The sequence below is a fragment of the Macaca thibetana genome, chromosome 15 (genome assembly GCF_024542745.1).
Source record: "Macaca thibetana thibetana isolate TM-01 chromosome 15, ASM2454274v1, whole genome shotgun sequence".
Classification (NCBI taxonomy): domain Eukaryota; kingdom Metazoa; phylum Chordata; class Mammalia; order Primates; family Cercopithecidae; genus Macaca; species Macaca thibetana.
Window position 1 is genome coordinate 96,797,394 of NC_065592.1, and position 13,532 is coordinate 96,810,925.

General features: G+C 41.6%; 1 long non-coding RNA gene across 2 annotated transcripts in view; it reads left to right on the forward strand.

The window, feature by feature from the left end:
* Window positions 1-5,101: 5,101 nt before the first annotated feature.
* LOC126937634 (uncharacterized) overlaps window positions 5,102-13,532 on the forward strand; it is a 28,952-nt gene continuing 20,521 nt past the window's right edge. For both annotated transcript variants that reach the window (XR_007719802.1, XR_007719803.1), the window contains exons 1-2: window positions 5,102-5,261; window positions 13,169-13,332. This is a non-coding gene — a long non-coding RNA (uncharacterized LOC126937634). The remainder of the gene's footprint in view (window positions 5,262-13,168; window positions 13,333-13,532) is intronic.

Sequence of the window (13,532 nt, forward strand, 5' to 3'; positions counted from 1 at the left end):
GTGCTACAGAATTTTAAACAACCAGATCTTGTGAGAACTCACTGTAGTGAGAACAGCACCAAGGGAGATGGTGCTAAACCATTCATGAGAAACCACCTGATGATCCAGTCACCTCCCACAGCCCCCACCTTCAACAATGGGGATCACAATTCAACGTGAGATTTGTGTGGGGACATAGATACAAACCATGTCACCATTCAACCAGCATGAAAACAGCCCAGCAGTGAGGAGAGGTCAGTGCTCCTAGGACCAGCTCTCAAAGGAGGTGGAAGCCTGAAAATAAATGCTCCAGCAGCCCTTTGCTCAGATGGGCTATTCTGGAAGCTCTCAGTGTGTGGATTGGGAGCTTTTGGCAGAATCAATCTGTTCCCAGTTGTGACCTTTCATAATCACCTTGTGCGGAAGGGAGAATAATGGATCCCTAAAATGTGTTCTCATACAAATCCTCAGGACCTGTGAATATGTTATCTTAATGTGGCAAAGGGATTTTTCAGATGTGACTAAGTTAGGGATATGGATTATCCAGGTTGGTCCTATGTAATCACAAGAGTCCATTTAAGAAGGAGGCAGGAGTGTCAGAGAAAGAGATGTGACAATAGAAACAGAGGTCAGAGTGATGCAGCCATGAGCCAAGGAATGCAAGCAACCAAAGCTGAAAAAGGCAAGGGATGAATTCTTCCCTAAATCCTCCAGAAGGAATGCAGCACTGTCAACACCTTGATTTTACCTCCGTATCATATTTTCACAGGGCTATTCTAACAAAATGCCACTATGCTTGCAGGAATTTTTTACAGCAGCAATAGAAAATGAATGCATCCCCCAAATAGACTACTGCATATAAGTCCTTCTCTCTGACTGTGCTCTTAGGTGTTCCTGTATGCAGGCATATCTTGTTTTATTGAAACTTTGTTTTATTGTACTTTGCAGGTATTGCTTCCCCCCCGCCCCCAAATTGAACGTTTGTGGCAATGCTGTGTTGAGCAAGTCTATTGGTGCCATTTTTTTGAGACAGGGTCTTGCCATGTTGCCCAGGCTGGTCTTGAACTCCAGGACTCAAGTAATTCTGGTGCCATTTTTCCACCGGGATGTCACTTTGTGTCTCTGTATCACAGTTGGGAAATTCTCCTAGTAATTCACTTATTATTATATCTGTTATGATGATATGTGATCGTGGATCTTTGTAATTGTTTTGGGGCACCGTGAACCATGCCCATATAAGATGGCAAACTTAACCAATAAATGTGTGTGTTCTGACTGCTTTACCAGCCATTTTTTCCTCTGTCTCTGTTTCTCTATGTCTCCTTGGGCCTCCCAATTTCCTGAGATACAACAATATTGAAATTAGGCCAATTAGTAACCCTACAATGGCCTCTAAGAGTTCTAGTGAAAGAGTCACATGTCTCTCATTTTAAATCAAAAGTTAGAAATGATTAATCTTAGTGAAGAAGGCATGTCAAAAGCCAAGATACAATAAAAGCTAGGCCTCTTGCATGTAACAGTTAGGTAAGTTGTGAATGCAAAGGAAAATTCTTGAAGAAAATTAGAAGTGCTACTCCAGTGAACACATCAATGAGAAGAAAGCAAAACAGTCTTATTGCTGATATGGAGAAAGTTGTAGTTGTCTGGATAGAAGATCAAACCAGTCCCAACATTCTTCTAAGCCAAAGTCTAATCCAGAGTGAAGCCCCAACTTTTCAATTCTATGAAGGCTGACAGAGGTGCAGAAGCTGTAGAAGGAAAGTTGGAAGCCAGCAGAAGTTGGTTCATGAGGTTTAGGAAAGAAGCCATCTTAACATAAAAGTGCAAGATGAGGCAGCAAATGCTGACATAGAAGCTGCAGCAAGTTATCCAGAATGTCTGACTAAGATCACTGATGAAGGTGGGTACATAAAACAGATTTCCAATGTAGATAAAACAGCCTTCTATTTAAAGAAGATGTAATCTAAGACTTTCATAGCTGGAGAGGAGAAGTCAATGCCTGCTTCAAAGCTTCCCAGGATGGGCTGACTCATTTGTTAGGGACTAATGCAGCTGGTGACCATAAGTCAATGCTCATTTACCATTCTGAAAATCCTAGGGTCCTTAAGAATTAAGCTAAATCGGCCGGGCGCGGTGGCTCAAGCCTGTAATCCCAGCACTTTGGGAGGCCGAGACGGGCGGATCACGAGGTCAGGAGATCGAGACCATCCTGGCTAATATGGTGAAACCCCGTCTCTACTAAAAATACAAAAAACTAGCCGGGCGAGGTGGCGGGCGCCTGTAGTCCCAGCTACTCGGGAGGCTGAGGCAGGAGAATGGCGTAAACCTGGGAGGCGGAGCTTGCAGTGAGCTGAGATCCGGCCACTGCACTCCAGCCTGGGCGACAAAGCGAGACTCCGTCTCAAAAAAAAAAAAAGGATTAAGCTAAATCTACTTTGCCTGTGCTCTATAAATGGAACAACAAAGCCTGAACGAAAGCACACCCACCTTGGCCTCCCAAAGTGCTGGGATTATAGGCATGAGCCACCATGCCCGGCCAATATATATATATATATATATTTTTTTTTTTAAGAGACAGAGTCTCTATCACCCAGGCTGGTGTGCAGTGGTGTGATCATAGCTCATTTCAGCCTTGAACTCCCTGGTTAAAGTGATCCTTCTACTTCAGCCTCCAGAGTAGCTGGGACTACAGGTGTGTGCCACCAGGTTTGCATAATTTTTTTTTTTTTCATTTTTTTGTAGAGACAGAGTCTTGTGTTGCTCAGTCTGGTCTTGAATTTTTTGCCTCAAGTGATCCTCCCACCGTGGCCTCCCAAAGTGCTGGGATTATGGGCATGAGCCACTGTGCTTGGCCTGGTTTGATGAGTTTTGAGAGATATGTACAATCAGGCAAGCACCATCATATTAAGTTTCCCTGTGCCCCTTGGCAATCAATCTGCCCCTAATCCTGGCCCAGGCAACAACTCATCTGCCTCCTGTCATTCTATCTTCCTTTCAATAGTCTGAAAACACCCAACTTCTGATATGAAATCACTTTCTGCTGGAAACAGTGGTTTCTGTTTCTCTGATTGAACTGTGCCTGGTACAGGGGGACTTCACTATGGGAAGCCAATTCCTGCACATCACCCACTATTCATAAAAAAACAGTTACAGGGAAGTGCAGTTACCGGGAAGTGGTTCGACACCCAGAGTGTGTCCTCTGTTTCTGTGGACCAAGGGGCTTAGACTCCTGAAGTTTCAAAACATCTTTCCGGAATCAAAGGCTGCCATGAGATCAGAGGTGCCATCTTTGTCAGGGTGGGTACAGGCTGTGTGGCATGACTGAACTCCAGGGGCAGGGCCTTTGGTTCAAGATGACTTTGTCGATGTTTCATGACCCCCACAGTCCATGGTTGGCTGTGGTAGAAGTCAGAAGTCACAAAGTAGAGGTCACATCAGCATGGAGTATGGCAGTGGTTTTCAAAGTTTCCTTTTTAATAATGAGACACTTAGGTTAAAAAAAAAATATGTGAAATGCCAACAGAGAAAGCAGACAAAGGTAAAGCTGCTGTGGTTGAATTTAGGGAATAAGTGGCTTTCAGAGTTTGCCCTGCTGTGTGAAAGTGAGACAGACCTGGTACACATGGTGGGGAGCCTTTCCTTAGTTGGAGAACCTGGGCAAGTCACATTACCTCACCGAGTCTCAGTTTCCTCTTTTATAATTGGGCATAATTGTATCTGCTCTTTTTGGAAAATCATAAGTTTTAGACATTACACATATAAAGCTCTTAGCATGACCCTTAAACGTAATGGGAGCTTAAAAAATGCTAGCTCTTATTTATTTATCATGTATTATTATTAGTTACTTTTATCTATTAGTAATAATTTTATTTATTATTTATTATTCAATTTTATTATTTATTATTATATGTCATGAGCAGTACAAGGTTAGAGATAGCAGGTCCATGCATGTTTGTGTCTTTCCACAGTGTCAGATCTTTACTGATGCTATTTCAATTGCAAAAACCATGAGCTACATGGAGTTCCCAAGGAGGCAATTCTCCTTAGCACTCTTTGTTCACTCAGCAGTCACAGCCGTGGTCACACAGGTTCAAGCCATGCCACAAATCAGCCAATATTTCAAACCATACTTAATAGTACACTTAATCAATATGTAAGTGTTATAGATTAAACATTACACCATAAACATTTAACATCAAGAGAAAAAGAAATAGGAGAAAGGGTTAATGAACCAGTCTAGGGAGAGCAAAGAAGACAAAAGTAGTCTTGGTTTGGGCCGGTTGGTCTTGCAGGAAAGTCTTTGATGTGGAAGGGAAATGCCAAGTTCTTACCATGAGTGACAGCAGGACAGTTGTCAGTTAAGATGGCTGATTCTAGCTGCTAAAGGCCAGCTCCTTGATGTCACGGAGTCCTCTGGGGAGAACTGATGGTGGAAGCGTGTACTTGTTTGTGTCTTTACGTGGTGGAATGCAGTCTTTATTTTTTATTTTTTTGTCAGGCAAAATATCTTATCCTTGTTGGCAAGGTGCCCTACAAAATGTAAAACGGAGTCTTTTCCTAAGACGGAGTTAGTTGCATGAAGAGTGCTCCATACAATGTGATAGGTCAGTTTAGCCTCTAAGCCATCAGGAATTAGCCAAGTTTGGTAAGCAAGGACAACAGACTCTCAGAGAGTCTGTCAGATTGTTATGCCCCCCAACAATGCTGCATAACAAACAACCTCATGACAGTGACTTAGAGCAGCAATCGTTTATGTTCCGTGGATCTGCAGTCAGCTGATGCTGACTGAGCTCTGTTTCTGGTGCCTCTCATCCTTTTCTTGCCACTAGAAGGTTGACTTTTCTGGATTCAATGGGCTAGTCTGGGCATGTTCTTCTCATGGCAATGGCAGAGGCAGAAGAGGGCAAGCACAGTCACTCAAGAGAGCATTTGATCATGTCATGCCCACTAACCTTCCATTTGTCAAAAGAAGTCACATGCCTGAACCCGAAGTTGAGGATCAGGGAAATATACTCCTGTTTTTCAGTGAGAGGAACTTCAAAGTCATATGGCAAAGAGTATGGATAAAGGGTGGGGTGAAGAACTGGGCCATTAATGTGCTCTCTTTCAGGGAGCATCTGGATTTAAGATGCCAACAGAAGAAAGAAGCATCTCATGGGGAAATGCTGAGAAGGAGCATATAAGGATGTCAGAGGGGACCAGAACATGGCAGAGTCCGGGAAGTAGAGGGAATGGGAGATTCCAATAGTGTCCAGTGCTTCAGAGGAGACCCATGAAATAGGGTAAGAGAAAAAAACTTGGTCAAAGAGAACATTGTTAATGATCTTGAGAGACTCTCTAAACAATCAGGCTCAGTTAATCTTTTAGTAGCAAGGCTGTGCTGGCTGATCATCTCTAGTCCAGAAGTGAACGGGTGTTTGTCTTGTTTTCTTCATCAAAAGGGGAGAAAGAAAACTTTGGTGAAACATAATGCTGGCTCTTTATGAAATATTTTGATGTGCATTTTAAATGCACATATATACCTGATTTTCTGTGCAAATTACCCTTGGTGTAAGAAGAGAAAGTTGCTAAGTAAGCAATTAGAAAGGAGAAGAGTAATATTTACTTCAAGTTTGATGATTTGCTAGCGCATGCACGTATCTAGAGGTAAACTGTGTTCTGAAATCCAAATTCAATAAGCGGAAAATATTAAAACACAATTGTTGATTAACTCAGTGAGCAAGTCCAGCGCACACATCATGCCAAAAAGATATTACCCAGCACAAGCTGCACAAGGTTGCAATCACAGAGCAAAGTGTGCACAGGTCGTGAGGATTTGGTAATCAGATTGAGCTAATCAAGGAAAAATTCTGTGACTTCACACACACAGAGTATCTTAAATTAGAACTGTAGTTGGCAATTGCATAGATACCTTTCTTTGCAGTCCCCAATGTGGGAAAAACTTTTTTCTATTTTGATCCAGTACTGAGAGTATCTGATTTGGAAAACACATCTGCTTACAGTCTTTTGATTTTTTGATAAAAGTTAAATCTTGGTTTTGACTAAATAGAAAAAAACCTTGGTGAGACCTTAATGGGTTTTGGGACCCTGTTTTCTAATGTCTTCTTGACCATTTTCTTGAAAACTCCTTCAGTTGCCATAAAATTTGCTTTTCCATATCTTGAATGACCTATACAGGTTTGATCAGCCAGAGTGGATAAAAATCACTCACCATAATACAAACACATGGAAGAAAAAGAGACACAGGAAAGTAAACAACATGCATGACAGAACACGCACAACTTACCGTGCTCACCGCTTGAGAGAGTGCTCAGTAGGGGGTGTAAATCGCCACTGACCAAGTGTGTCCATACGATCTGTCACTCACTCATGGTTCAGAGCAATGGGCATCATTCCGATGGTGAGAGGACATACTGGATGTTGTAGCGGACAGGACTTTATATAATATGCACACACATTATACACATATAATTTATATATTTATAAAATATATGTTCACATATCTATGAATGCATTTAAAATACCTTTTGAATACACTATATATTGTGTATTTTTCCAAACAGAAATTATTTCAAAGACAAATAGAATTTTAACAAACCACCTGAGTAGATGTAGATGGCTTTTTTTCCCCCATTGGGAGACTGCAGTTTTGCCTTTTCAACTGTGTTTTGTCACTAATTTGAAATTCTTCACTGCTGTGCTGTCAGTTGAGAGGAACGCTTGCAGATAAGCTCATAGAAACACCCAGACAAGAAGCATTTTAAGTAGGGCAAGTGAGCTGGGTTGTAACAAATCTGGAACAAAATAATTAAGGACAGAGAGCCTCATTTTATGTTTGTGAGATGACTTTGTGGGGGAGGGGTGGGATTTAAAGGTACAGAGCATTGGTAAGGACTCTGATTTAAATTGGTCCATATAGGAAGTACCACGGGTGACAGTAAACATGAAGATGTCTGTCCCTTCAAAAAAAAAAAAAAAAATCTTTTCTGGTCAGGCACAGTGGCTCACACCTGTAATCCCGGCACTTTGGGAGGCCGAGGCGGGTGGATCACGAGGTCAGGAGTTCAAGACCAGCATGTTCAAGATGGTGAAATCCCGTCTTTACTAAAAATACAAAAATTAACCAGGTGTGGTGTTGGGCGCCCGTAATCCCAGCTACTCAGGAAGCTGAGGCAGAAGAATCACTTGAACCCTGGAGGCGGAGGCTTCAGTGAGCCGTTGCACTCCAGCCTGGGTGACAGAGCAAGACTCTACCTCAAAACCAAAACAAAACAAAACAAAAACTTTTCTTTTTTATTTTTCTTCACCTATTTGTTAAAGTGAATCATGTCGGAAAGCTGTGGAGACTCTATAAAATGAAAGCAATTAGTGAATATGCCGCAAAACTCATTTATATTCTTTCCTCCCAATTCATTTATTATTTGACGTATGTTTTTTGATAGAGTTCAAATGCATAGGAGTATATTGTGGTGGGCTAATGGATGGAGAGTACCGAAGGAGGGAGGGGGAACCGTCGGGTCAGCAAGCATCCCATTCCCAAAGCCTGTAGATCCCTGGCTCTGCCTCCATTGTCCAAAGTAGTTTATGCCTCTGGCTTATCTAAATACACGTTCTAAAATCCTCACACTCACGCTCTTCTACAAAAGAGCACTTACAGACACGAGGCAGTAGCCTGGCCCAGTGTAGCCATGCGCATCAGGGCTACCTTCTTTTGCTCTTGGCCCTTGTACCTGTCCCTGTAGAGTGTCAGCCCACATGCAAGGAGCTCGTGCTGGTGGCATTGAACTTTGACAGCATCCTCTGCAGGTAATCTGCTTTTATGCCTTTGTTTTCTTCTGGCTTTAGAGTAAACCATTACTTGGTTTTATTGTTTTTGTTTTTGAGACAGGGTCTTGTTCTGTCATTTAGGCTGGAGTGCGGTACATGAACATGGCTCACTGCAGCCTCAACCTCCTGGGGTCAGGTGATCCTCCTGCCTCAGCCTCCCAAGTAGCTGGGACCACAGGCACATGCCACCATATTGGGCTAATTTTAAAATTTCTTGTAGAGAAAAGATTTCATCACATTGCCCAGGATAGTCTCAAACTCCTGGGCTCAAGCGATTCTCTTGCTTCAGCCTTCCAAAGTGCTGGTATTACAGGTGTGAGCCACCGCATCCAGCAGTAAACTATTACTTTGAGGATTCTAACTGCATCTTAGAGAAATTAAGAAGAAAGGGTTTCGTTGCTCCTATGTCAGGAGAGCATGGAGGAATTCAGGGCGAGGGAGGGGAGGGCTTGGCCTTCCAGGTTCTTGGCTTAGAGGAGGTGAGACCGGGGCTGATGGAGGAGCAGGGTAACTCTTCTCTAGATCTCTTTCCTACAGATGGTTTGCATGTAAAAATAAGGCAGATTGTGAGGTTTCTGTATTGGGGCAGAGTCCTTCAGTCCGTTGAGATGAGCTGCATTTACTTTAGAGAGAATCACATTTGCAGCATTACCCGTTAAAGCTCTTCATTAATTTTCTGTTCGTCTATGCCACTTTTCATATGTGCTGACAAGATGCACTGTTGATATTTTAAAAAGTTAAAAGGCTGGCAGAGTGGCTCATGCCTGTAATCCCAGCATTTTTTGAGGTGAGGCAGGAGGATCACTTGTGGCCAGGAGTTCAAGACAAGTCTGGGCAACATAGCCAGACCCTGTCTCTAAAAAAAAAAAAAAAAAATTAGCCACGCATGGTGGGCATGGTGGGCATGGTGACACACACCTGTAGTTCCAGCTACTTGAGAGGCTGAGGCAGGAGGATGGCATGAGCCTAGGAATTAGCGGTTATAGTAAGTTGTGATTGCATCACTGCACTCCAGCCTGGGCAACAGAGCAAGACCCTGTCTCTAAAAAAATTAAAAAATGAAAAAGCTTAAAAACACAATTTTCATACAAATATAGAGTAAGTGTATGTAAAAGATTTAACTAATTAATGAGGGTACCAGAAGAATGACAAAGGGGATATAAAGGCAGATATAAGAAGCTGATATCTATATTGTTATTTATATCTATCTATATCCATATCTATAGCTACACGTACATACATACATATGTAGTGAGTAGGCAAGATTGCTGGGATAGGATCACACAAAGTTAATACAAAATAGTTAATAAAAAACTGCTTCCTATCCTCCTGGGCAATAAAGCTGTAAGTTTTGGGGTTATGGTCTCTACCAGTTAGAAATCACTTGCTATTTATCAATCTACAAGGTAACATCTAACTTTACCCAGTCTGGGGCTTTATCAATTGTAAATGAGGAGTCAAAGTGAAGTTACATGCCCTGGAGCAGGATTGGCAGTTGAGAGCTGGAGCCCCAGCCTGCTCTGTGGAGCCCAGGAACACAGCACACCTATTCATCTGTGCATCACCTGTGGCCGCTTTTATGCTAGTGTGGCAGAGGTGAGTAGTAGCAACAGGGACCATATGTCCCGCACAGCCAAAAATATTTACTATCTGGCCCTTTACAGAAAAAATTTGCTGGTCCCTGCTCTAGAGGCGCAAGTCAGATACCCTGTAGGTAGCCTGCAAGGAGTCCTCTAGGATAATCCCAAAGGCCTGAAGATCCTTTTGCCTTGTTTTCATGTTTGGTATAATTTTTTCAACAATATTATGCACATGTACAAAGATGTGTGTTTAATCTTAAAAAACAGTTAAACCCTCAATGAGTGAATATTCAAACTAGAGAGAATCTCACAGCTCTGGCTAATTCTTATTGCTTTTCAACAATTACCTTGCTCCAGGAAAGACGCCTTGACCTCAAGCTGCACCCCACCCGGGCTGGGGGGTCCCAGCATTTGTGTCTTTATTTGCACTCTCTCTTTCTTCATATTCATGTGTCCTGCAGGAATGGCTGTGTAACTTGTGGGGCTGCAGTGCACAATGAAACTGCAGAGCCCTTGTTCAAAAATTATTAAGAATTTTAGGACAATGACGTAGAGAATTAAAGCAAGCACTGTGTGAGACTGCCCAGGTCACGTACTCGTAGCCCTGCCCTGGCCCCACTCATTGGACTTTGATCTCTCTGTGGTATTCACCTTTGCCTCTCCACTGTACAATAATAACATAGTAGGCACTGAACAAACATGTTTTGTGGAATGTTATTAATTATTCAACAGGTGTTGTAAAAAGTGACCCCTTTGATGACTGCATTTTTGAAATTCTATTAATTTTTGAGAATTTAGTGCAAAAAATATTTGTATGCACATATTTAAATGCAAGAACAGATTATGATGTGTATTCAATATATTATCTGCATACATTCACTTTTCACTTTTTTTCATTTTTTTCTTTCTGTTTTTCAGACTCAATAATTCCAACTATCCTATCTTCCAGTTCACTGATTCTTTTACTCGCTTGAATCTACTGCTGAACTCCTCTCCTGGCTATTGTTCTACTGGGTGAAGCAGGATCTTCATCCTCTGACAATGCTGTGTCAATGTCTCTTCTGTTCTCTTGAGTCATTCTGTGTCTGGAGTTGGTTCCTTCCAATGGGTTCGTGGTCTTGCTGACTTCAAGAATGAAGCCGCGGACCTTCGCTGTGAGTGTTACAGCTCTTTAAGGTGTGCCACCTTCAAGAGTGAGCAGCAGCAAGATTTATTGTGAAGAGTGAAAGAACAAAGCTTCCACGGTGTGGAGGGGGACCCGAGTGGGTTGCTGCTGCTGGCTGGGGTGGCCGGCTTTAATTCCTTTGTCCCTGCCCATGTCCTGCTGATTGGTCCATTTTACAGAGTGCTGATTGGTCCACTTTACAGAGTGCTGATTGGTCCATTGTACAAACCTCTAGCTAGCCACAGAGCGCTGAGTGGTGCGTTTTTACAGAGCACTGATTGGTGCATTTTACAAACCTCTAGCTAGCCACAGAGCACTGATTGGTGCGTTTTTACAGTGCACTGACTGGTGTATTTTACAAACCTCTTGTAAGACAGAAAAGTTTTTCAAGTCCCCAGGTGACCCAGGAGTCCAGCTGGCTTCACCTCAACTTCTTCTAGGCTCGTCTACTGGTCATGACCACTTTTCTGGGTCCTTCTGCCTGGTCTTGCTAAATGTGCTGTCCTGCACATTACAGGCTGCCTCACGATTTCTCCCTTGCATCTGCCAGGAGCTACCCCTCCTCCTGGTACAGACGCTTCAGGCTGCCCAAGTGGATGATATTCTGTGGAGAGGCGGAATAAGAGACCCCACTTCCTCATGTTAAATTTGTTAGGGATGTACGGAAACTGAGAACCTCATGTCTCAGTCTTTCACAGTGCTTGGTAGAACAGCATTTGTAATATTCACCTTTCTTTGATTTTCCCCCCTTCACCCACACACTCATACGCCCACATAAAATTTGGACACAGATTAAGGTTTGGAGATACACTTTTTATAACATGGCACTTGGCTTTTCTACCAACTCGAGGTTGTCTCACTGTTCCTTTCTTATAAGTCCTTTCCTGTAAGAATTGTTAGGCCCTTATGGAATACACTTTTCTGTAAGGCCACACCTGACTGGTTTATCAGACAGGATCTTACAGTCCTCCCCCGGCATGGGACATGCTGAACTATACCTCCCCGTGTCGCTCCATCCTCTTCAGCTCCGTGAATATCTGAGGACATACTTTGTTTTCTCTTAATGTCACTTGAACTCTATTCAGACCATCTGGGAGAACCAATGACTCATTTAGTGCAGTGGAGAGCTTGTTTATATTGTAATTAAGCAGACTTACTTAAAATGTTTTATGTACTCAGGGTTTCATATATTTGTCATGTTTGCTCAGAGTCCATATTTAGGAACGTAGTATAGCTGTGTAGGCATATTTGTCGTGTCTTGACGGGTCAGATTGGTCAAAATAAGAGGGAATAGCACATCATGTTTAGGCAGAGATTTGGTTCCAGGCCATCACCCACACAGTTGTAGAAAAAGAAAAAAGCCCACAAATAAGTACGAATAGGTTGTGAGTTTTAATCCATGATGATTAATTCACAGGTTTTACATTTGAAAAGCAGAAAAATGTTTTAAATCAAAAAATAAACTTTAAATAAAACTTCTGACAAGTTTTTCAAAAGACTTTTGAAAAGAAAGTTAACAATTCTATCTTAAAGCCAACACTGCTAACAGTAGTTGTATAGCATTTACTATGTGCCAGGCACTGTTTTAAGCACATTAAAAATATAACTTCATTGAACCCACAGAACAGCCTTAGAATGTAGGTCCTTTTCATTATTATGGTTCTCTAGTTCACATCTGGATAGGGTTCATCTGCTCTTTTGCAAATATGCACTACTGTTTAGAGAAATGGGTCATCACATACATAAGCCTATTGATTTTCATTAAAATATGTGTATAATTTTAAGATGTGTCTGATGAGCATCATGATTTTATCCATTAGCAATTAGTACAATATTTCCCTAATCACAATTGTCTACCTAATGGTTTATTTATATAATAGTTCTCATGAGTCTTTTAGCAGAGTTCAAACATTTTAACAAATAATTTTATATTTGTTTTAGAGAACAGCTAACATAAGGATACGTGATCACTTTGTCAGATTAACTAACCTAATGAAGATAGTTGATATCAATTAAATAAGCAATTGGAAAGAAGAACAAAATCAACATAGCAACTCAATGAGTTGACCTCTGAAAGACTGTTCATGTACATTGGCTGGTACAAAGATACTAGCCAGCCTGTACATCTATATATTATTCATGCAGATCATTCTTTATATATAGTTAATGGCATGCATGTGGCCTGGATTTTCTGGTTGGCTAACTATTCTGTCCCCATAAATATACTCCTGACTGTCAAACCAAATGTCCTGATATTTGTTTCAAAAGCTGTGGCCACTATATGATATAACAAGTACCCGTAAACACTATTGGGATATCAGTGTGACTAAGCGAAACTAGAATTTTTTTCCCCAGTAATCAGTAAGGTGTACCAAGTTTTTAAGAACACAAAACATGAATCAAAATCTCCTTTGAAGTCTAATTCACAATGTGAAAATGTTTAGGGTCAGATTTTCAAAATGTGACCCTACGGTGCACTGGAAGATATTCCCTGGTGAGGGTAAATGAGCAACAATGATAAAATGTGTACATGTAACTGCCTTCACTGAATTTCAGGCAGTGGGTATGGGGCTGCTTTCATTTTTAAAAGATAATTTGGCTTTTTTTTTTTTTTCAGATCCACTTCTTTATTATATTTTTGGAGAACAAGAATCTTTGTCTGGAAATTCCACAAGTATGCCTTCTGCAAGATTAAAAGTGCCACAAAGAACAAAAATGAGCCCAGAACCAGATGCGTGCTAGAAGACATCAGACATGTTAAGTTTCATCTCCATTGACCTGGTAAGCCTGCTAGTATAAATATACTTTTACCTCTTTACATATTATCAGCAGTAGAAAGTACATGGCAGGTTTAGGAGAGCCAGGTAGAATATGGGTTTGAGTTCTGACTCCACCAGCTCAGCACCCTTGTGACCTGCATGTTAGTTAATGAGTGTTTAGAACGTGAACGTTTACATTTTATGCTTAGGACAAGTAGCTGA